Source organism: Sorex fumeus, unplaced genomic scaffold (genome assembly GCF_029834395.1).
Source record: "Sorex fumeus unplaced genomic scaffold, SorFum_2.1 ptg000030l, whole genome shotgun sequence".
Lineage (NCBI taxonomy): Eukaryota > Metazoa > Chordata > Mammalia > Eulipotyphla > Soricidae > Sorex > Sorex fumeus.
In genome coordinates this window covers 4,402,156-4,423,349 of record NW_026606087.1, presented here as the reverse complement: position 1 = coordinate 4,423,349, position 21,194 = coordinate 4,402,156, and the positions used below count along the sequence as shown (strand labels likewise).

Sequence of the window (21,194 nt, the reverse complement as noted above, 5' to 3'; positions counted from 1 at the left end):
ACTGGATTTTTTTAAATGATGTATTCTTATTCTCCTAACACTTTTCCTTATAGGCCCTCCTCTCATAATTTCTAGTAAATTTTATATGGAGGACAACACTTTGACCTCAACAGTCTCCTTAGAATTGAAAACGCAGTATCAGTATTTTAGAAGATAGAAACATTAAAGGAAAGTAGATACAGAGGGAGATAGAGTGTTTGAGGATCTCTGAGAAAGGAGCACAGAGGAACAATTATATATGGGAAAATGGGCACACTGGAGGAAAGAATAGCTTGCCTCTTGAAGATAGGAAAAGCAGGATGACCACTTGAAAAGGGGAAAAGTAAGGCATGAAGGTAGAAGCAAATCATCTTATGGTGGGCAGAATCCAAAAAGACACCAGTATAGACTCCATCCAAGTAGGAGATCTGGGACACTTTTTGTAACAAGAAACTTAGCTAACCGAGACAGAAAGGGTCTGTTAGAAACCTTCCTATTGATTCTGGAGTTTCTAACCACAGGTCCCCTTTCCACCCCTTAAAGCCCCGAGCACTAAGCCTAATTTATCTTCTACTTGACAGCTCTTCAAATATATAAAGATATGTTGTACTCCCTAGGGCAAAACCTTGTACTCCCTAGGGCAAAACCTGCTGCTTTCTTTAATCTTTCCTCATATGACATCTTTTCTGTCTCTACATCCCAATCCTGCTCCTTATGCAGGAGATTATTTTTTTTCTTTGCCAAGCCTTAATTACAGACAGTACTCCATGCTGTAATGTCCAGCACTGAGCAGCAATGTAAGGCTCACCTGACTTTGCATGCAAATGCCTGTCATTGTAGTCTAAGATAACACATTTATTTTGACAGTCATATTTCACTGAGGACTCATTGTTGTCTGTCGCCTAAGATTTGTTAGTCTTAACTGTTTTTTTTTAATGGGATCAGGGAGGTGGATGGTTGGGGTCAAAACCAACAGTGACTGGGGCCTTCTCTAGGCTTTTGTGCTTGAGTTGGGGAGCTTTCCCACTGGTACTCCGGGACCATAGAGTGCCAGGAATCTTACTGGGGTCAGATGCATGTAAGGGAAACACCTTAGTCACTCTACTATCTCTATGGCTCTAGTCTTGTTTTTCTGTGTATCTATTCCAATGCTTCTGTCCTGGGTCTGCCTTTCTGCTGTGGTATCACAGGGCAACCTATTGCTCCAATACTGAACTTGGCTTCTCTTGGATGGTGGGGTAAATCATCCAGTTTTCAACCACAGCACAAAGGAAAGTCCTTAAATTTGAGCACTGGAGAGAATCTCTATCATCTGTTGGTAACTAGTAATGTAGGAAATTTTTGAAGTCGAATAAACCTGGTTTCAATTATGACTCTGTCCCCTGCTATGTCCTGGGGCCAGCTAGTTAAATTCCAAGTTTCAATTTCCTCATCAGTAAAATAGAGTTGTGAGGATTAAGGAAAAAAATGTTGGGAAAGCACTTAGCACCTTGGAAATGCTATGCTGTTGTTGATTCCCTCCACCCTTCCTCCAGGTTAATGTGGATTCATTAATCACCATCTAGAAATGATTGTTACTTAGCCAATTATTAATGCGATTAATTACACTGGAAGTCAGGCCCACATTTCCTCATTTTATCCACTATACTTCAAGTGAATTGTTAAAAATCCCACTTGCAGAGCGGTCATTTCATAAAATCCGGGCAGGGAAAAGTAAATAGCACTGAGATTCCACCTGCTGGAGACTTAAGAAAAGACGGTAAGCTAACCGGTGTTGGTTGTCAGTTAAAACAGTCAGCCTTTGCGATGCAAAGATTGGGTAACCATTCTGTGTCTTACAATGACCTGAGGACGGGAAATGTTTTACAGGGACCAAGGAGTAATGCCTGTTCAAGGAGAAAGTCAGGATTTCCACTAAGTCCTTCATATGCAAAAATAAGACAAATTCCCTGTCCTCTGACTACTCAAATTATTTCTTGTAGGGAATGTTTATTTTCTGCAACTATTTTTTCCCCAACTCTCGCTCCAAAGACAGATTTTTTTTTTCTTTGCGGCAGACAGTGAAGTGGCTGAGATTCTGTCTGCAACACAGATTCAGCTTTGCCACACAGGAGGTGAATGCAACGGAATAGTTTCGGGCTGGAGTTTTTCCTCTTTCGATGCGAATGACAGCTCCAGTGGGGCGCTCAGAGGTCAAGACGGTCGGTCGAAAAGAACATAGGAACTGGCTGGGGGGGTGGGGGGGGGGTAAAAATGCCTTCTAGAAATACGAAGTGTTCGTTCTCTTGATTGTACTTGGGCAAACCAGGGCGTTTTGGGAAAGGTCGGCACTCCGTGTTCCTAAAATTAAGTTTCCTAGACGAAGTTTGAGGAAAGGGAGTGAGGAAAGGGTGCCCCGCGAGTGAAGAAAGGGAAGGAGAGGTGAGAGGGATGAACCAGCCTCGAGGCAGAAGCGTAGAGAAGAGGAGCATCCCCGGCGACAGCCAGGAGCGCGGCGACGGCACCCGCAGTGGCAAAGGCTAGCGGGCGACTCGAGAGGAGAGGGAGAGGGCAGGGGCGAGGAAACCCAGGGAAAGCGCGCGGATTGGTCCACTTCTTGGGGCGTGCGCTAGTGCGAGCCAAGCGATTGGTGGCAGGAAAAAAGCAGGTAACCCGGCCTCCGCCGCCTCACCATTGGTCGGCGGCCTCCGGAGCCACTACGCTATTGGTCGGAAGGCCGCCGAGCCACGCGCGGATTGGTCGGGAACAACCGCCGCGCCCCGGGCGTCCGGATTGGCTGGCGGCGAGAGGCAGGTATCCGGGCTCCGCGGCTCCTCCATTGGTGGGCGGGGAAGGGGGGTTGGGCACAGCCATTGGTGGGCGGGGGGCCGGGCCTGGGCCGGCGGGGAGCGGATTGGTCGGAAAGTAGGTTAGTGGTGCGACATTTAGGGAAGGCAGAAAGTAGGTCAGGGACGGAGGTGCCTGTTTACCCGCGCCGGACTCACCGCCGCCGCCGCCGCGGGATTCGAGTGGGGGCGCGGGCGCGGGCGCTCCCGGCGAGCCACGGTGAGTGTCGGGCTGGTAGCTACCCGTGGTGCGGCCCCGGGCACCCCGTCGGGGCCGTTAGCAGCCTGGCAGGCACGGCGTCCCCCGCCGCTGCCGCCCGCCCGGGGCGCAGCCCGGCCGCCGGGGAACCCTGCCCGACGTGCCCGCTGCCGGCCTTAAAGGGCCCGTGCCCGCTCCCTGCCCCCACCAGGGCCGCGGGGAGGCTGCTCCCCTTAAAGGCGCCGCGCCCGTCCGCCCCCATCCTCTCCCGCGGGGGCTGACGCTGTGGGGTTGGGCGGGCAGAGGTGCAGCCGGCGCCCTTAAAGGGACTGGCAAGAGTGTCCGCGGGAATACCCCTCTCCCGTCCGTGGGGCTTCGCTACCTGACGTGGGGCGGGAACCGCCAGCTACCTCTTAAAGGGACAGCTCCGCCCTGTGGGCGCACTGACCCGCCTGCAGGCGAGTCCGGGGATGTTGTCCCCGGGAGCGGCACCTCCCCCCCCACACACACACCCGCACCCCCCGGAGGGGACCAGCCTCGGCGGCTTGCCTTCCCCGGGCGGAGGGGCGCGCGCGATGCTGCTTCTGCCCTTCCTCCACTTCCCTTTCGGGAGCCTGCGGGGCTGGGTGGGGGCGGGGAGGGCGTCTCCGTCGAGCCTTGGGAAGTCCGAGCCCGCCCGCCCGCCCGCCCTTCGGCCCAGTCTCTGGGGAGGTGGGGGGGGGGGGCGGTTCCGTGCCGCACCCGGGCATCCCCGGTCCCGAGCTGGGGCCGGGCAGCGCGCGAACTTTCGTCCGGCCTGCCGCCGTCTTGAGTGCTGGACAGCCCCAGCGCCCCGGGCCCTCCTGCCCGCGAGGCTGTCCGGAGGGTCCGCGGCGAGCAGGTGCCCCGACGGCGCGGGGAGGGTGGCCCGGCCGGCCCAGGTGCGGGCCCCGCCGCCCGGAGCGCCGCGGAGGGCGGAGCGAGGCTGCCGCCCGCGCCGAGTTTGACAGATGTCAGCGAAGGAGAAAGGGTGCCCGCTCGCGCTGCCCTGGCCGGCGGTGACAGCCCGGGAGAGCGCTCGCCGCCACGGGGGTCAGAGACGAGCAGGGACCGAGAGAGACACACACACACACACACACACACACACACACACACACACACAGAGAGAGAGAGAGAGACAGACAGACAGAGACACAGAGACAGACAGAGAAATGAACAGCCGCCCGGGTGGGGTCTCGGGCGGTGGCAGCGGGGCGCACGCGGGGGCTGGACCCGGGCTGGCTGCGGGCGAGGAAGGGCTTCCCCGGGCGGCCGTTAAGTTTGTGCTGGCTCGTGGGCATAGTCAAGTTTGTGCTGGCCCGTAGGGGGGACCGGCCGACACCCCTTTAACCCACAGCCCCCCCTCCAGCCGCCTCCCCGCCGCGACCCTTCTTGGGTCTTCAGGCGCTATTTGATCGCCTCCCCTTGCTGTCTTCGCTGCTCTCCGGGTAGGAATTACCAGCCAAGTTTTAGAACCCAGCTTCCAAGAAGAAAGATTTGGGGTGTATGCAGAAGCATTTCTTGGTCTGTACCTGTTATTCCTAGGATATTCGTTAAAAAAGAAAAAAAAAATCTATAAAAGCTGCCCATTAGATAGATGCCGCTCATTTCCTGCAAAGCTTGCTAATCATTTGTCTTTTTGACATCTGCTGCTGTTCCCCTTCTTTAGTCTATTTTTATATGACAACTATTATTTTAATTCTTCTGGTCCCATTGATATCAGGATCTGTCAATTTGGGTTGGTGGAGTTTTTTTAAATTAATGTAACTGGTTGAATCATGAGCTTAAAATAATCATTGCTGCTCCTGAGCAGTTTGGAATAATCGCATGCTCTCCATGCTTCCAAGACTTAAAAAAAGAATAATAAAATAAAAACCACTGCTCTTAAATTTTATTTCCTCTGAATGAAAATCTGAAAAAAATTTAAATACAAAATACAGATTTTAGATCGTGCTTTGCTGAGTTTCCAATGTTGATAAGTCTTTGAAACAGTTCGACAAACGTATTTGGAATGTTAGAGATTTCTTTGGCTGCCTGTTTCATCTCCTTAAATTTGCCTGGATCATCTGAAACTAGCTATAGAGGTTTCTTAATTTTGATTGTAGATGCTGTCAGTGAATACTAATACAAGATACTACTATTAATAAAACCCTAGTTAAATTTGTACCTTATTCCTGTCCCTAAAGTCCCAGAAGAGACTGAGGGAGAGATGCTAGTGAGCCAGAAAAGCACTAGACCGCGAGAGCAGCCTGGTTCCAGCCCACGATACTGTGCTTCTGGGGCAAGGCACGGACACTTGCCTGGTTTTCTTTGCCTGGGGTGCAAGTAAGATAGTTTGAGCCAGGTGATCTCAAAGGTTCCTTTGGCTGGAAAGTTCTGTGCATCTTTACATACTTAATCATGAATATTTACCTGCTGGAACCTCCTGAACATCTGAGCTGAAGCTCTATTTTCTTTGGAAACTTAAACAGATCAACAGATGGTGTTTCAAAGAATCCATTTCAAGTGATTTATAATATGATGACTACCCGGGAGCTTGCTGTTTGCAGTAGAGGTTTGCATACCACAGGGAGGGAAGGAGGGTGGCTGAGCTTTCAGATTTATCCTTCCACACCAGCAGTCTCTAAGAATTTGTATGCTAAATCATGAACAAGTCCTGCTGGGAGGTGGTCATGTTAACAACCCTTCAGAATATGTTAAAACTAAATATGTAGTATCTTTCTTTGTAATAGAGTGGTCTTCTGTGAGTTTCCTTATATTTCATCAGCGGCTTTCACTGAGTTGGGAGAAAGTCAATAGTAAAGAAAGTTCTTGCTCCTTACAGTGTTACAACTAGGCAGTGATGTGGAAAACATCATGGAAAACATTTTCCGGAATTTAAAATACTCTTTTTAGATGTTGTCCTTTAGTTAGGCACTCAGGAACACTGGCTTGTTGCCTTCACAGTTCTTTCCCTCCTCATCACCATTGTATCACATTCTGAATTTCCCCCTAAACACCCACTCTGGCCTTTCTCCTCCCTGTCTCTCAAAATCTGATCTGTTCTTGATAGAGTGATATATAAGGACAAGAAGGAAATAAATAGGGTGAGATCAGAAAGAGAATGGCCCCAGAGGAAAATTCCTGAAAAAAGGGTCCAGGATATGCAGAAGACTATCCTCTCAAGCATCCTGCTCTTCCCTAACCTTTGGGTCACCATCTTGTATGTCTAAAATCCAATTGAGAGTGCTCACCAACCCCCCTAGTTATGAGAATGTGAAGAGAATTCACCTTTCCAGGTATCCTGCCTAAGGACACCCTATATCCAAGCCTCTCTTCCCTTTCCCTTCCTTTCCTGAAATAGAGTGAGTGCATTTTATCACTCTGACTTAAGCTCCCTTGGCCTCTGTTCCCTAGAGTTGGAGATGTTCAGTTTTTCCCCCCACTGTTTCTTCCTTTCTTCCCAGTTCAGAAGAAATAGGCAGCTCTAGCCTAAGTTCCTCTTGCACCCTTCCCTTGGATTGGAGTCTGGAAAGAGAAGGACTCTAGGCTTGGGTTTGGGCTGTGTCATCTTGGACCAGTACACAACAGCCCGGACCACAGGCTCCTTCCCTGGAGGGGTTGGGACAGTATCTATTACCAGAGTGCCTGGTGTGAGGGTCAAGAGGGACAATGCACATAAAATGCCTGCCGCACAGGAATCCCTCCTTCCCATTGTTGCTGTTCTATCCCCACTGTCCTATTTGTCCTAAGCCTCCTCCCCATACCTCCAGAAGCCTTTGTCTTGATTCAGAAGAGGTGAAATGGACCGAGAAAGAGGTGGGCTCTGTTCAGGGAGCTTTCCCAAGTTTACTTGGTAGCCAGAAGTTCCTGTCTTTCTAACTCCCCCTTTCCCCTCCCCCTTCTAGTTCTGCTAGGACTGTGATCTGTGAGTTTTCACCATTCTCTCATCTGCTGTGTCCTTGAATCCTGCCATCTGACTTCTCTCTATCACCATTCTTGATGTTTCTTCTAAAGGATCTTCATAACCTTTACATCTTGGATTCTAGAGGCCATCCCCTTGGTTGCTTTGACTGCTGCCAGTCTTTGCCTTCTTGGATTCATCTCGGCTCTCAGCCTCTGGGTCATGATGCTTCTTCCAACACACCTTAAAGGTAGTTGTCTGTTCTACCTTCCTCTCTTCACATTGTCCCCCTTGTTCCCCATTTCCTGTTTTTGTTAGTCTCTTTTGCGCCAGCTGCTAGAAAGAAGCTTCACTATAGACATATGACACCTCTATTATAAATGTAATTTGTGGGTCTGGAGTTACAGGTTGCAAACTGCTTGAAAGTGCATTCTCATTTCATCCTTGTACCACGTGGAGCCTGTACCTCTACCACACAGAGCTGTCCTGAGAGGCAGTTTGGTTGGGTGGTTAAGAGCACAGACTTTGGAGCAAGGTTCTATCACTTTTTTTTTCTTCAATCCTAATTTTTCCTAACTAGCTTGATGATTTGTGGAGTGGTTTGCTTTTTTGTTCTCTGTGTTGGTGGCATCATTTGTAAGATTGAGATCATTGCAGTCCTTTCCTTAAAGTGTTATACATGAAATGAGTTAAAATGTTAAAAAGCTGTGAGGCTTTTCATGGCCTGTAGTAAGTGCTTTATGAATCTTGGATGTCAGTGTCACAGTTCCTTCTTTCCTCTTTATATTTAGCTTCTAAAACTTTTCCTATTCTTGACCTCCTTTTCTTCAATAAATGTATCACTGGCAAGGGCTGCCAGAAACACCTCAGATTCATTACACACTTGATTTTTGAGTTGATCTTTGGTCATGGCACACTCTGAAATCTTTTCCTGTTGCCAGATTTACTGGGATCTTGCATTCAGTTACATGGCCCCATGCCCAGTCTCAGCACACAGTTTCAGAAGCTGGGGCCTAGCCCTGCTGTGTACCAGACCTTAAAGTGCTGTATGCATAATACTGTTCAGGCAGGCCACAGGTCTGTCCATTCCCTGAATCGACTCTTGACTTATTCTGTGCCCCTACATTTTTATGTTTAAATCCTATTCTGCTTAATAAGCATCTCAAATGCTGGGCCTTCCAGGTGCTATTTCTCCACTGGATTTTCCTTATATCTCACACCTAGCATCAGTGTCTCCACTGCTACGTTCTGCAACCTTTTGGACTGTGTCTTGGAATATCTCACCAGCTTACTCAGGTTTAGCAGCATTGCAAGGAGGAGGTGATTATCTCGGTTTCTGAAAATGACAGCCACAGGGAACCTTTAGAATGTGCAGTTCCAACCCCAATTAAAGATTGAGGAGGAGAGGATGGGCGAGGGTGGGTGGGCACTGGGGCATTGAGCTGGCGAGGAAATGGGGATATCCTGTGGAGAGGTGGGACCAGGAGGAAGGAGGAATTGAGTTGGAGAATTCAGATAGGAGTGAAATAAGATTGGGTAAGTTTTAGTCATCTTTGCTTTAGAGGAATGTTGAATGCTGGCATATGATAAAAAGTGTTTTTTTGTACATTAGTACATGATGTACTCGTAAGTAGCATAAACCCATGTTTATACAGACTGGTTAAAGAAAGGGATGGATAGGCTGCCTAATTTAATATTCTGATTAATAACTCTACCCACTGGATTGTGTACACTTACTGAATAAAACATTCACACGTGCTTATACCTTCAACTTCCATCTGAATTGTGTAACCTAGGCATTTTGCTTTTTTTGAGTCTGTTTGTCTGCAAAATAGGAATGATAATAAGGATAGCAGTAGTAGCTAACACTTACTGAAAACTGTGTGCTGACAAACATTAGTCACTGTATGTTTATTAACTCATTTAATCCTCATAACAATACTATGAAGTAGCTAAGATGTTTATTCTTATTTTGTAGCTGAGGTGTTTTTGTAATTGCCTTGGTCACTCAGCCAGCACGATGGAACAGGCTTCGTGCCTGGGGGACTCCAGAGTGTTCCCTAACCATCATTTGTTTTGTTGTCTTTTGAGGTGTGTGTGTGGGGGAGGTGGGTGGCGGGGATTGAATCCAGAGCCTCACACATGCACAGCGTGTACTCAAGCGCTGAGCGACAACCCCAGCTTCTCTTATGCGCTGGCGCTTCCTGGGCAGAGCCAGTGCACTAGATCCTGTAAGTGAAGGGCCCAGCACCATGCCAGGAGTCAAACAGGCCTGCAGTGATTGTAACCAGACTTTTCTTTGTTGACACATATGGTGGGACTTTTTTTTTTTTTTAAAGCAGGACCAAAGTCCTCTGTGGTGGGGCATGAAGAATGTGCATTAGGATATAACCTCGGGAACATTTATGAGGATAATGAGCTTTCTTCTTACCTCCTGTTGTGCCTCTCTCTCTCTCTCTCTCTCTCACTCTCTCACTCTCCTTCTTTTCCTCCATTTTGCATTGCGGCTTTACCACTGACCTGGGATGGGTCAACCTACTCCTTGCATGAGGTGAACAGAGTTCATTCCACCTGCCCTTGTACTGGTCATAAGCAGGACTTCTTTTGGGGCAGGCAACATATTGCTCCTCCTTCTCCCTTTTCCCAGCTCTTTGTCCCAAGGCCAGAGTACCCCAGTCTGGTGTGTAATATCCTATGTATATCACTGTCACTGTCCTCTTGTCGTTCATCGAGTTGCTCAAGCAGGCCCAGTAACGTCTCCATTGTGACAAATGTTACTGTGTTTGGCATATCGAATACGTCACGGATAACTTGCCAGGCTTTGCCTTGCGGGTGAGATACTCTCAGTAGTTTGCCAGGCTCTCCGAGAGAGGCGGAGGAATTGAACTCGGGTCAGTCATGTTGGCCACTTGCAAGGCAAATGCCCTACCTGCTGTGCTATTGCTCCAGCCCACCATCATATATATATGTATATATACACACATATACATATACATATATCTGTGTACTTAATGCCAGTTGCCCGCTCCCTCCCAAATGCATGTAGATAGTAAGGGAGACATTGTTTTATATCAATAACCTCTTACATAAAAATGTGTTATATAATGTTCAAATATATGCTGCATATGACATTAGATACTACCTTTTCTCCCGAGGAGTAAGAAGACAATAAACACAGGCCTTACAGATGCTCTTAACCTCAGATTTAGGAGGCATGAAAAGGTGTGTTCTGCCTTCAGAGCTACTCTGTTATCTCTTTTTTTTTTTTAATTATTTTAATTTTTTTGAGTCACCGTGAGATACAGAGTTACAAAGCTGATCATGGTCGGGTTTCAGTCATACAGTGTTCCAACACCCATCCCTCCGCCAGTGTACATTTCCCACCACCAGTGTCCCCAGTCTCACTCCCGCCACTCCTCACAGTCTCACTCTTCACAGTCTGTCTCTATAGCAGGCACTTTTCTTTTTTCTCTCTCTCTGTCTCTGTCTCTCTGTCTCTGTCTCTGTCTCTCTGTCTCTGTCTCTGTCTCTGTCTGTCTATCTCTCTCCCCCTCCCTCCCTCCTCTTTGAGGCATTTATGGTTTGCACTACAGATACTGAGAGACTATCATATTTGTTCCTTTAACTGTTTTCAGCACACAGTTCTTATCCAGAGTGATCATTTCCAACTTTCTTTGTCATGGTGAACCTCTGTTATCTTGCGTGCTCCAAATGAAGGATGTAGAGGAAGCTGACCCGAATCTGCCATTCTGCTATGAGATACTATTAGGAGATACTTCTCTCTCTTTCCTCTCTCCCTCTCTCTCTCTCTCTCTCTCTCTCACTTGCAGGGAAAATGCCTTGACATCTTGCTTATTTTGTGTCTCTGTGTAAGTGAAAACTCTTATGCCTGGCCCCTACCCCGCCCCCCTCTGCACACAAACACACACACACTTTGACCACCAAGTTCATCTCTTCCTTCCCACCTAGGCCTCCAAGTTTAGTCTCCCTCCTTCCCACATGCACACCTCTGCTAAGGTCATCTTTTTAGCAGTTGACTGCTTTGAACACTTCTTTCTTTAGTCCTTCCCACACACTGTGACCAGCTTTGCCTTCTAAGAACAGCCCTGTTGCCAGCAGCACGTCATGGGCACCCTGTTTTCAGATCTTCAAGCTCTCCAGTGTCTCACTTTGTTCCATCAGAAGCCAGGTACCCCCCTGTCCCCCTTTCCTCCCCACCAGTTCCCAAACAGAGCCTCATGCCTGGGATTCTGTTGTGCTTGAGTATCTCTGCCAGGCTCAGTCCATCCTGCAGCAAACTCTCGCCTCCTGGCTGCCCTTTGCTGAAGTCTTCCCTTGACCTGAGGGACAGGGCTCTCCCTGAATCTTACTTATTTGTACTGGCTCTCTGGAGGCAGCATTTGCCCTGTTGGCATGCTGGCTTTCATTCTCTTTTGCTTTTGATCACCAGCCATTCATTCAGATGAGTGGTCCTTACTAATTAGCAAATGATCATGTTGTTAGCTGATCATGGTGACCAGTTCTCTCATTTTTTAACTTGTTTGATGAATAAATTGTCCTCATGGCTCCCTCTCCAGCTGTACTCATTTCCTCATTCAGGGAAGTTCATGGGCTGCCTGCCCATGTGCCTTGCAATGTTCTAGGCACTGAAGATGCAATAACAGAAAACAGTCTCTGTCAGAGGAGACCAAAGAGAGACCTTTCAGCAGGTTAACTCCTGACAGTGAGAGATTCTAGGAAAACAGTCTAATCAAGTGAACTATATTGGTGAACAGTGGAAAGGAGGTGATTTAACCTGGATCTTCTGGGAAGGTCTCTCTGAGGAAGCAGCATTTGAGTTCAGTTGTGATAAGATCGAGGGGAACATATTCCAGGGAGAGGGAACAAACGCCAGGCCCTAAGGTTAAAGGTCGGTTGATGAGGAAAGTAAGAAGCAATGTTACTGGATTATGAGTTTCATGTGTTCACCAGCTTGATTTTTCTCTGTTAGCCTTTCAGCTCAGTACTAGGAAGGCCCTTGTGAATTTTTTGGATACAGAATTGGAGCATTGCCCTGGATTATATATTGTTCAAGAGACAATTTACTGTACCCTGCTCCAAAGGCTTTAAATAAAACACTATTTTGCATATAAATAAATTAAGGCTCTCATAATATGCTTCTCCCATGTATCACCAACTATTACTATAATTTTGTTCAGTGTGGATCTTGCGAACTCAGAATTCTGTTATACATACATAGGCATCTGATACACAGGTTTTAGGCCCAAAGAGATAGTATAAGAGAAAAGGCACTTGCCTTGCATGCAGCCGCAGTGGCCAGTACTCTGTGGTTCTAATCCCTGGCACACATGTAGTCCCCTGAACACTGCCGGGGCTCCTGGGCGTCATCAGGTATGTCCCGCCTCCCCCTCCCCCACAAAAAAAGTCCTCAAAACTAACAAATTTTGTTCCAAAAGTTTATTTGCAAAGTAGTTAATTGAAACTCGTGGGAAAAAAATAAACCTAAATGGTGGTTTTGTTCCAGATGAGCCCATAAAAATTAGTGCTGATTATAGCTGAAATCCTATATAATACTAAAGCATTTTCAGCAGTAATTCTGAAACTGAACCACCTCAGTTCTATAGCATTATAAGGTCATTTACTATTTGAATTTTGGGAACTCACATTAGTCATACATATATTATTTGCTGGTATATAAAAAAGGTTCCTAGTTGGGATTTTTTCCATTGTGTCTTTTTTTTTCCCGGTATTTAAACAGATTCATTCTCATGGATGAGGCTCATCCTGAGCCTGTCTGTGGAGATCGGCCATGAGCATGGCAGCAATTGGGGTTCTGGAGGTTTTCAGCCGCCAGGATTCTGTTGGGGTGGGTGGTGGGCTCACCTGCGGGGTGCCCCAGATGAGACTCAGCCTGGTGCGGGGTCTGGAGGCATCTCTGCAGCTGTTCCTCTTTTCCAGGATTTATTTGTGAGTCACCTTTGTGTCTTTAAGATTAAGTCTCTTGTGTTTGAAATGAGACAGTGATTGCAGAATGGGGAAATGGGAACTGGAAAGACCTAGGCTGCAGACCGTGCCTCTCTCATGACTTTCTAAGTACCTATGAGTTGAACTTTGATTTCTAGGCTTCTTGGTGATAAAATTCTGTTTCCTCAACATAGCAGGAAAACATCTCCTTACATTTTACCTCATTGTTTAATCTTGCCCTCAGATAGCTACCTCCAATTTCTTTTTGAAGAAACCAAGGACAGATAAATACTGAGGAATTCAGTCAATGCCCATGTACATACTCATCAGTTACTCAATTCATGTGCATTTTGGTTTTGAACAGCTCTCTTTCTTAATGAGTTGAAAGAAATTTCGTCCTAGAACTTTTGGTCTAGATAAGATTCCTCTGCTCGTGGCCAACTTATCTTCCATATAATTATGTAAGTCAGTTTTTCATCTTAACTCCTAGGGATAAAAATGGTGACTATGGTTTGTTGCTCGTGAAATATACTTATAAGTGCCCTTGGGGAATGAAATTAGTTTGCAGGAAAGAGCAAAGCTGTAAGAGTGTGGGATCAAAAACAATTTTAAATGTTAAATGCGAAGCTATTTTCAGTATTCTGCCTGAAAGAAAAAAAAATTCTTTTAAGGCTTTACATGATAGAAGAGGTTTCTGCTCTAAAGGAGAAAACAGCCTCAGGTTTTGCAGTGGTGGAAGCGACTTGATCCTTTAACTGCTGCTCCTCCTTTCCTCCTTTCTCACCTGTGAGCTTTGTTTTTGGCCTCATGAACCACAGTTGCCTCTTGAGAGGTCTGAGTTGAGAGCTCAACTGGAGCTACCATGTTAGGCACTTAGAGTTCAAATGACTCAGGGTTCAGAATGCTATGTTACAAATCCCAGCACGTTTTAAAAGAGAGGGAACCCTCAGCAAGTGGCCCGAGCACTTTTTTTCATTGCCTTTCTTTGGTCAGCTGTGAGCGGCATGTGCCTTTTATCCTCCCTCTGCCCCTTGTTTATTCTTCCTTGAAGGCATTATAAGGAGTTGACTCGAAAAATTGTTCTCTTTGAATTTTATTTTGGAGCTAGCTGGTGACATCATAACTAATCTTCTCACTGGAAGCTTGAATATGAGACTTTTGTGTTTCATTCTCTCCTGAATCTGCATCTACTTAAATAGTGTCTGCACAGAGTAGTCACTCAGTAAATATGTACTGAATAGGTGAAATAAGTATAAGAATACTTCAAATTTTCTTAATCTCTAACAATATAGGCTCATGGGCTTGGTCTTGAAAGGTACTTTGGAGTTAGATTACTATTTCTTGTTGACATTTATATTTTTCTTATTCAGGTTAGCCAGATAGGACTATCAGTTATTGATGATCAGAGCTTAACTGTGATTATTCCTACCCTGCTGATAATCATCTTTCATTGACTCCAAAGTATAGCAGATCAATAATAGTCATGGTGATAAAAAGAAAAAAAACTATTTCTTTAGGCAGAGTCCTACACATTTTTTTTAATTCAGTCAACAGATACCTAAAGGCCCGTATACACCAGGCATCATGCCAGACTCAGGGAGAACAGAAATCATCATGGCCAAGTAGTCTACAGTTTAATCTCTCAATAGGTTACAATCCAAAGTCACATACAATGCCAGTGGAGTGTTTTTAGACTGTCAGTAGGTGCTACAGGAATTCAGACAGTAGAGTGGTCTTTGGGAATTGTCTCCTTGATAAGCAGGATGCTCTGTGGAGGTGATTAGGTTTAACTCAGACATTTGAGGATGGTTAGGATTTAGATTCATAGACCAGGATACCAGTGGTGTTTCTAAGGAGTGAAAGGTGGGAAAATAAGCTTATTAAAATTTAAATTCCAGCATAGAAACACACATAGACTTGCTGAGAGTGAAGGGGTTTGAAATCATGGTGGGAACTTCTTTGGAAGACCAATCTAGGCCTAAATCTAAGACATGTAATTTCAGATTTAAGTTTTAGACAGATCTTGGTTTTCTTAGCATTTCACATCTGTTATTTTGTTTAATTCTGATAACCCCTGATGAAGTAGGTACTGTCATTTTAAAGGTAAAGAAATTGAGGTTTAGATTCATCTAATAACTTGATAATGTCTCATACTTAATAAGGGATGGGTTCAGGCTTAAAAACCAAGCCGTACATGGGGGTGGGGGGACAGTTCTTGATCGGTGCCTATGGAGGAGGAGCATCAGTGCTGTATTTCTGTGTTCTCTGGATGCTGGGTTTGGGATTGATTGAAAGTCTTAGAGTCATAAACTTGGAGTGGCAGGCTTTAGCTCTCTCCTTCATTTTGTAGATGAAGAAACTTAACAAAGTTAAGTGGCAAGTTAGAGTTTACCTAGTAGAGATTGGTACTTGTGTAATACCTCAGAAGTTGTTGGTGATTGTTGTTTTAGTGACATGGAATAGGACTAATTTTCCTAAAGGACATGGAATTTTCCTAAAGGACTAATGCTGTGTAAGTGTTTCAATTGGATTAGAGCAGAGAGACACCAATTGCAATAGAACCCTGACTGGAGGCTACTATCTGATTCCTGGCATCGGCTGAGAGGGAGCCTGAACTGGGACTTAATTGCTCATTATGTTATTGGGCATGGCTGTTTCCAGTCACCTTTTAGATTTCTAGGGTGCAGGAAACATCTGCCTGTGTGAGTAACTATCATGTATGTGAATCTGCGCTGTACTGTGCCTGAGACGTCTTGATTAGTTGTAGAGAAGCAAAGTTCCATTATGGAATTTGTGGGTCAAATCACTACATGTCTCAAACTGTGGCCAATTTCGTCTTTATGGAGCAGATATAACTGTTCTTGTCCAGCCCTTCACAGTGTGGCTGATGCTGGAGTGAGATAAGGAAAAGAATAGGGGTTTTGAAAGTTACTCAGCAGCTGCTGCAGAGCAGCCTTGTGGTTTAAACCCTGAAGATTACAGGAGTCTTACAGGGAGGGTTCAGCAGGAAGTTCCCCCACTCTGGGGAAGTGGTGCTGTCCGCCACATGGGTGCTGACGGGACTCCTTATTCTGCATAGCGTTATACTTTAAAGGTGATGATGTTTTTCACTCTTAGAGATGGGTAACCACAGAATGGGCATGCATAGAGAAAAGTTAATTGCAGATAACCTCGGTGAATCTGATTTCTGCATGCTACTCAGGATAATGATGGACAACTGTGGACCAGGAAAAGTGTCAGGATTCAGGCAGCAGGCCCAGATAGCCATTCTTTGGTGTTTCATCTATCCTGGATCTTTAGGCAAAAATACAAAAGAATGCTGATGAGCCTGGGGATTAATCAGTGAGACAGTATGCTATCCAGGTAATACCAGGTTGCAGACCCTTTAGCAATGTGTTGACATGAAGGGCTGGAGATATGCCAGGTCATTATTTCTGCTAGTGTTACATGATGTGCTTATTGTATTCTTTAAATAATAACCTTGAGTCTTCACCTCCTGCCAACATTTATATATACCATTTCCATGGTGTTTTCCACTTAACATACTAGCCTGTGGGGTTGGGTCCTGCTTCTAGTTAGGAAAGCTGAGACACAGAGGTGCCTCCTATGGCACACAGTGAGTAGGAAAACTGTGAGTCAGACCTAGGACAGTTTCATTCTAGAACTTACATTCTTCCCTGCTATCTTTCCACTTTTCTCCGTGCCTGGCACCCTCAACAATTTGAGACTTCTAACGGTGCAGAGGGTCTCTGGAGAAGGCATTTTTTTTTTGGCTTATATAGCTATGTTGCCACACAATGGCTGCTTTTCTCCTCCTCACAGTTTGAGGCAGACATCTAGCAACTTTCGCCATATGCAACTCGTAAGTCATTGGATGCCAGGGATGAATGCAGCAGGTTGACTTTTGCTAGTGAAGTCATATATGGAAAGAGAGAAAAAGAGGATAGCCAAGGAAATTCTTCTGGATAGATTTTTCCAAAAGTAACTGGGTATTTTTGTTTTTTGTTGATGCATGTCAAAATTTCTTTGTGAAAGTTTTTCCAAATGTCATCACCCTGATACTACCATTGACCTCTCCTGCATGATTTATAAAGTAGTTTATATCTGTGTTGCTTGTTTAGTCTTCACCATGGGCCCTATGTGAAGAGGTATAAGATTTTATTTCACAACCAGGAAAAGAGCCTAGAGAGTTTCAGCAGCTGCCCAGGATCTTAAAGATAGTGGGGCAGCTAGGATTTCAACACTGCTTTCCTGATTTTTAACATCTAATCTCTTTTCACATATTTTCTGTATTTAAGATACCTTAAATTAAGATTTCAACACCACTTTCCTTTGTTTTCTGTATTTAAGATATATCTAAATGTTGTGTATGCCACATTTGGAAGTCACCAAGTATGTTGAAGTAAAGCATTTTGTGCTGTACACTAATGCTGAATCAGAATAAGTTAAATGTCACATGATTAGTAGATTATGTTGGGTTTAATTAGCTTGTACCTACTTTGTGCGATAAAGAATCCACACATATCTTTTGTGGTATATTATTGGACTAACAGTTCCTCCCAGTTCTAACAATTCTAAGGCTTTCATAAATGATAAGCTATAGAGTTTATATAATTTCTTTTAAAAGTTGATCATCGAGTTCTTGGTTAGGAACACAAGTGCCTACTATCACAAATATAGAGTTTATATAATTTCTTTAAAAAGTTGATCGTAAGAGTTTTTGGTTAGGAACACAATCTCCTACTATTACATGGTTTCCATGGAGAAGTTAGCATTGGCTCATATCCTTTTAGCTTTCAGTACTTTAACTAGGCATAGAGTTAACTGCTATGGGAAAGACACTTATTATACTTATCACTCAGACCTCATTTTCCTATGTTACTGTAGGAGGCTAATTCATTTTTCTGGGCCCTCTGTGACCTGAATATAGATCAACTTTGGGATCTCAATCATTTCATTTTTTAAAAGTTCTTCGTGAGACTAATGAGTATAGAATACTTTCTTAGATTTTTTTCAACATCCCCTTTCAAAGTATTTTATCAGTGGCAAGAGGCTATACCAGGACAATGTAGAATGACTCTCATTCAAGTTGCTCGTGTTATTTGGGATACAGAGCAAATTTGTGTATGAAAGAGGCCTGTTGACCCAATGGGTAAAACCAAGTGGAAGTTGATTTCTCACTTATGTACCAGTCCAGAGTAGAAAGTGAGCCAACCTTCCAGTCTTCAACACATGTCTTCCCTTGGTGACCGATGGTGGAAACTTTAGTTTTTATCATCACCCAATGAACAGGATTTGGCTAGTGGGAGGAGTGGTGGCAACACATTTGTAGTCATTTTGGGGTCAGGACCAGAAAATAGCAAAGATTTTTGTTCAGAACTTAGTTGTATGTCTGCATTTGGTTGCAGAGAGGACTAGTACGTATCTTTATTTGCAATACCGTGAGTCTAGCAAAACCTCTGCTTTTTGCTGTGAATTGAAAACTCTGTGGGAAGCTAACCTCATGATTCCAAATGAGTTAGAGAATAGAGTGTTGGTGCCAGAAAGGCTGGAGGATACCAGAGTGGAGGGTCAGAATCTAGGCAGGTATCCAGAAACCAAAGGCATATGTAGGCATGTAGTGCAACTCATTGCTCAAGATCCCAGCCAAGTAGAACCCATTGTTGGAGTGGATAGGAAGAATCCAGGAGACTTCAGTTGTCAGTAAGAGGAAATTCACCAGTGTGAGTGGTATGGTAATAAGAATAGTGAACTAGAAATCAGCAGAGCTAGTCTTGCCTTTCCACATCATAACTAGGGGCAGAATACTTGACTGAATGTTTGCTTTATCATGTAAAAAATATTTCTCAATTGGAGACTATGTATTCCCACTATGGACCCCCAGGATATTTCAGAGAGGCCACAGACTAAAATCTTATGAAAGGGATGAGGCACAGCATGAGGCAAGGTGGCCAACCGGTGTGACAGAGGGCCATAGGAAGGAAAGATGGTTGAAGGGAGCCATGGTGGGAAAATGACTGAGAAATACTTATCTAGAATATAGGAATTAATGGTCTCCCTTCCATCTCCCAGTCTTAGTAGGAGGGTTGTGGTTGGTGAAATGTGCTATAAGCTGCAGCTCTGAGAGGACAGACAGCCCAATGGGTGAACACAAATGAGCCCACTTGGTGAATAAAGTGTGACAGAGAGTAAGAAGTGAAAAAAACCCACAGTGAAATACTGTTATTTATTTATTTTTTCTTTTAACTTTATGATGAGTTTCCTTCATTCATTTTTGTTACTTCATTTGTTTAGTCACTAAGGGTAAATTTCTTTCTTGAAACTCAGTAGAGTATTTTAAGTGGACTTTACTTGAAAAAAGCAGGAATTAAAATTATATTCTCAGTATGCTCTAGATTCTATTAAAATTTCATAGAAGGAGGGAAATGCGTCTGGCTCCTGTTCTGTAGAACCGGAGGTGCTTTTTATTTTTATGCCCTTCTTTATGATTTTCTATTCTTTAATAATGAGCATGTGTTGATTTTGTCATGAAAGTCCAGTTAAAAACTAGTCCTACAAATTATTATTCTCTGGGCAAATCAGTAACTTAATTTTTGATAACCTCATTGGGGCCATGAACTCTCAGTTTAACTCAGACTTATTTGCATATTTATTTTTTGATTGAGGCATTGAGTAACTGAAAGAGAATGTTTTTCTGCTGGAAACAAACAAACATTTATGCAATATTTATTACGTTTATAATGTATTAGGAAAAATATCCTAAATAACTCTTCTCCTGGAATTTGATTAACCTTTATTATCTGAAGAAATGAATGTTGAAGTTTTCCCTCTCATCCTAACTTTCTTCCTTATTCCTGGACTCAGATCCTACTATCATCCTAGGGTGGGTTCTCTCTGTCCTTGTTCCTTTCTTATGTTCTCTGTCTTCTGTGTCCCCACCCCCTCATCTATTTTCAAGATTGGATAGTGACTTTCTCCCACCCATTATTGCTACAAGTCAAAGAGTCTTGCTGGCTGTCCTCTTCCTGTAGCAGTTTCCCTTACTCCTTATTTCACTGCCCAGGGGAGCACTCTTGACAGTGCTCCTTGGTTGCAGGGAAGAGGGGTGTTTCAAGATTGCAGGGGAGAATTTGGTCACCAAGCTGGCTGCAGTGTCTTGGGTAAGGCACTCAGTATGCAGCCCACCTCTTGCGGGGCAGGCTCAAAGGTGGCTCTCGAAGATGCCAGGTGTGAAACCTGGCAATTCTTGGGCCACATGTTCAGCTGTTGAGATCCTGGGCTGTTCTAAATGCCTGTAGGTACAGACGTACTAGGTACGTAGCCACTGCGCTCTTGGTGCTCTCATTCTCAGGGGACGAGAATCAATTCCCACGGCACTACGCAAAGGTGATAGTTACAGATGGAAAGGATGGTTTCAGAGGTGGTCACAAGTGCCCTTTTGTAATTCCCTTCTCTGTAAGAGGACAGAGGGGATCCCAAAACTGGGATGATTCCAAGACCTGGCTTTGTCTATGTGCCCCACTACTTTTTTGGAAAGCAGAAGGAGAGATTGAGGAGACCTCCTGGTTCAAGCCAAGCGACTACTGCCCTTCAGTCAGGTCAGGCCAGGCAGGGCCCTACTGGTGGAGAAAGAGCTCAGGGCTGCACTGGCTCACTCTTGCTTATGCCAGGATGATCCAGGTGCACAGCCATTTCTTCTGAAGGATGATGAGCCACTTTGCACATAGAGGCCCAGGTATGGAGAAGCTGCAGCTTTGTTTGAGGAGAGGCTTACATTTTCTCTTCACTCCAGTTTTATTTTTTTTAATTAAATTTCTTGTATTGAATTGCCATGGGCTGGTGCGATAGCACAGCGGGTAGGGCATTTGCCTTGCAAGTTTGATTCCTCCACCCCTCTCAGAGAGCCCGGCAAGCTACTGAGAGTATCTCACCCGTGCGGCAAAGCCTGGCAAGCTATCCATGACGTATTCGATATGCCAAACACAGTAACAATTGTCACGATGGAGATGTTACTGGGCCCGCTCAAGCAAATCAATGAACAGTGGGAGGACAGTGACAGTGACAGTGAGTTGCCATGAGATACACCAAAGCTCTTCATGATTGGGTTTCAATCATACAGTGTTCTAATAACACCCATCTCTCCACCAGTGTATATTTCCTGCCACCTGCCAACCTCTTCCCCACAATCCTGCTTCTATGTTTTAAATTTTTATTTATTTGTTCATTTATTTTCATCGAGTCACTCTGAGATACGCAGCTACAAAGCTGTTCATGGTTGGGTTTTAGTCATACAATGTTCCAACACCCATCCCTCCACCAGTGTACA

At 44.9% G+C, this 21,194-nt stretch overlaps 1 protein-coding gene across 8 annotated transcripts in view; it reads left to right on the top strand.

Moving 5' to 3' along the window:
• Positions 1–2,860: 2,860 nt before the first annotated feature.
• The window catches only part of BMAL1 (basic helix-loop-helix ARNT like 1), a 105,573-nt gene continuing 87,239 nt past the window's right edge, over positions 2,861–21,194 (top strand). For all 8 annotated transcript variants that reach the window (XM_056115846.1, XM_056115848.1, XM_056115851.1 and 5 more), the window contains exon 1: positions 2,861–3,024. The gene's annotated coding sequence lies outside the window, so the exon portion shown is untranslated. The remainder of the gene's footprint in view (positions 3,025–21,194) is intronic.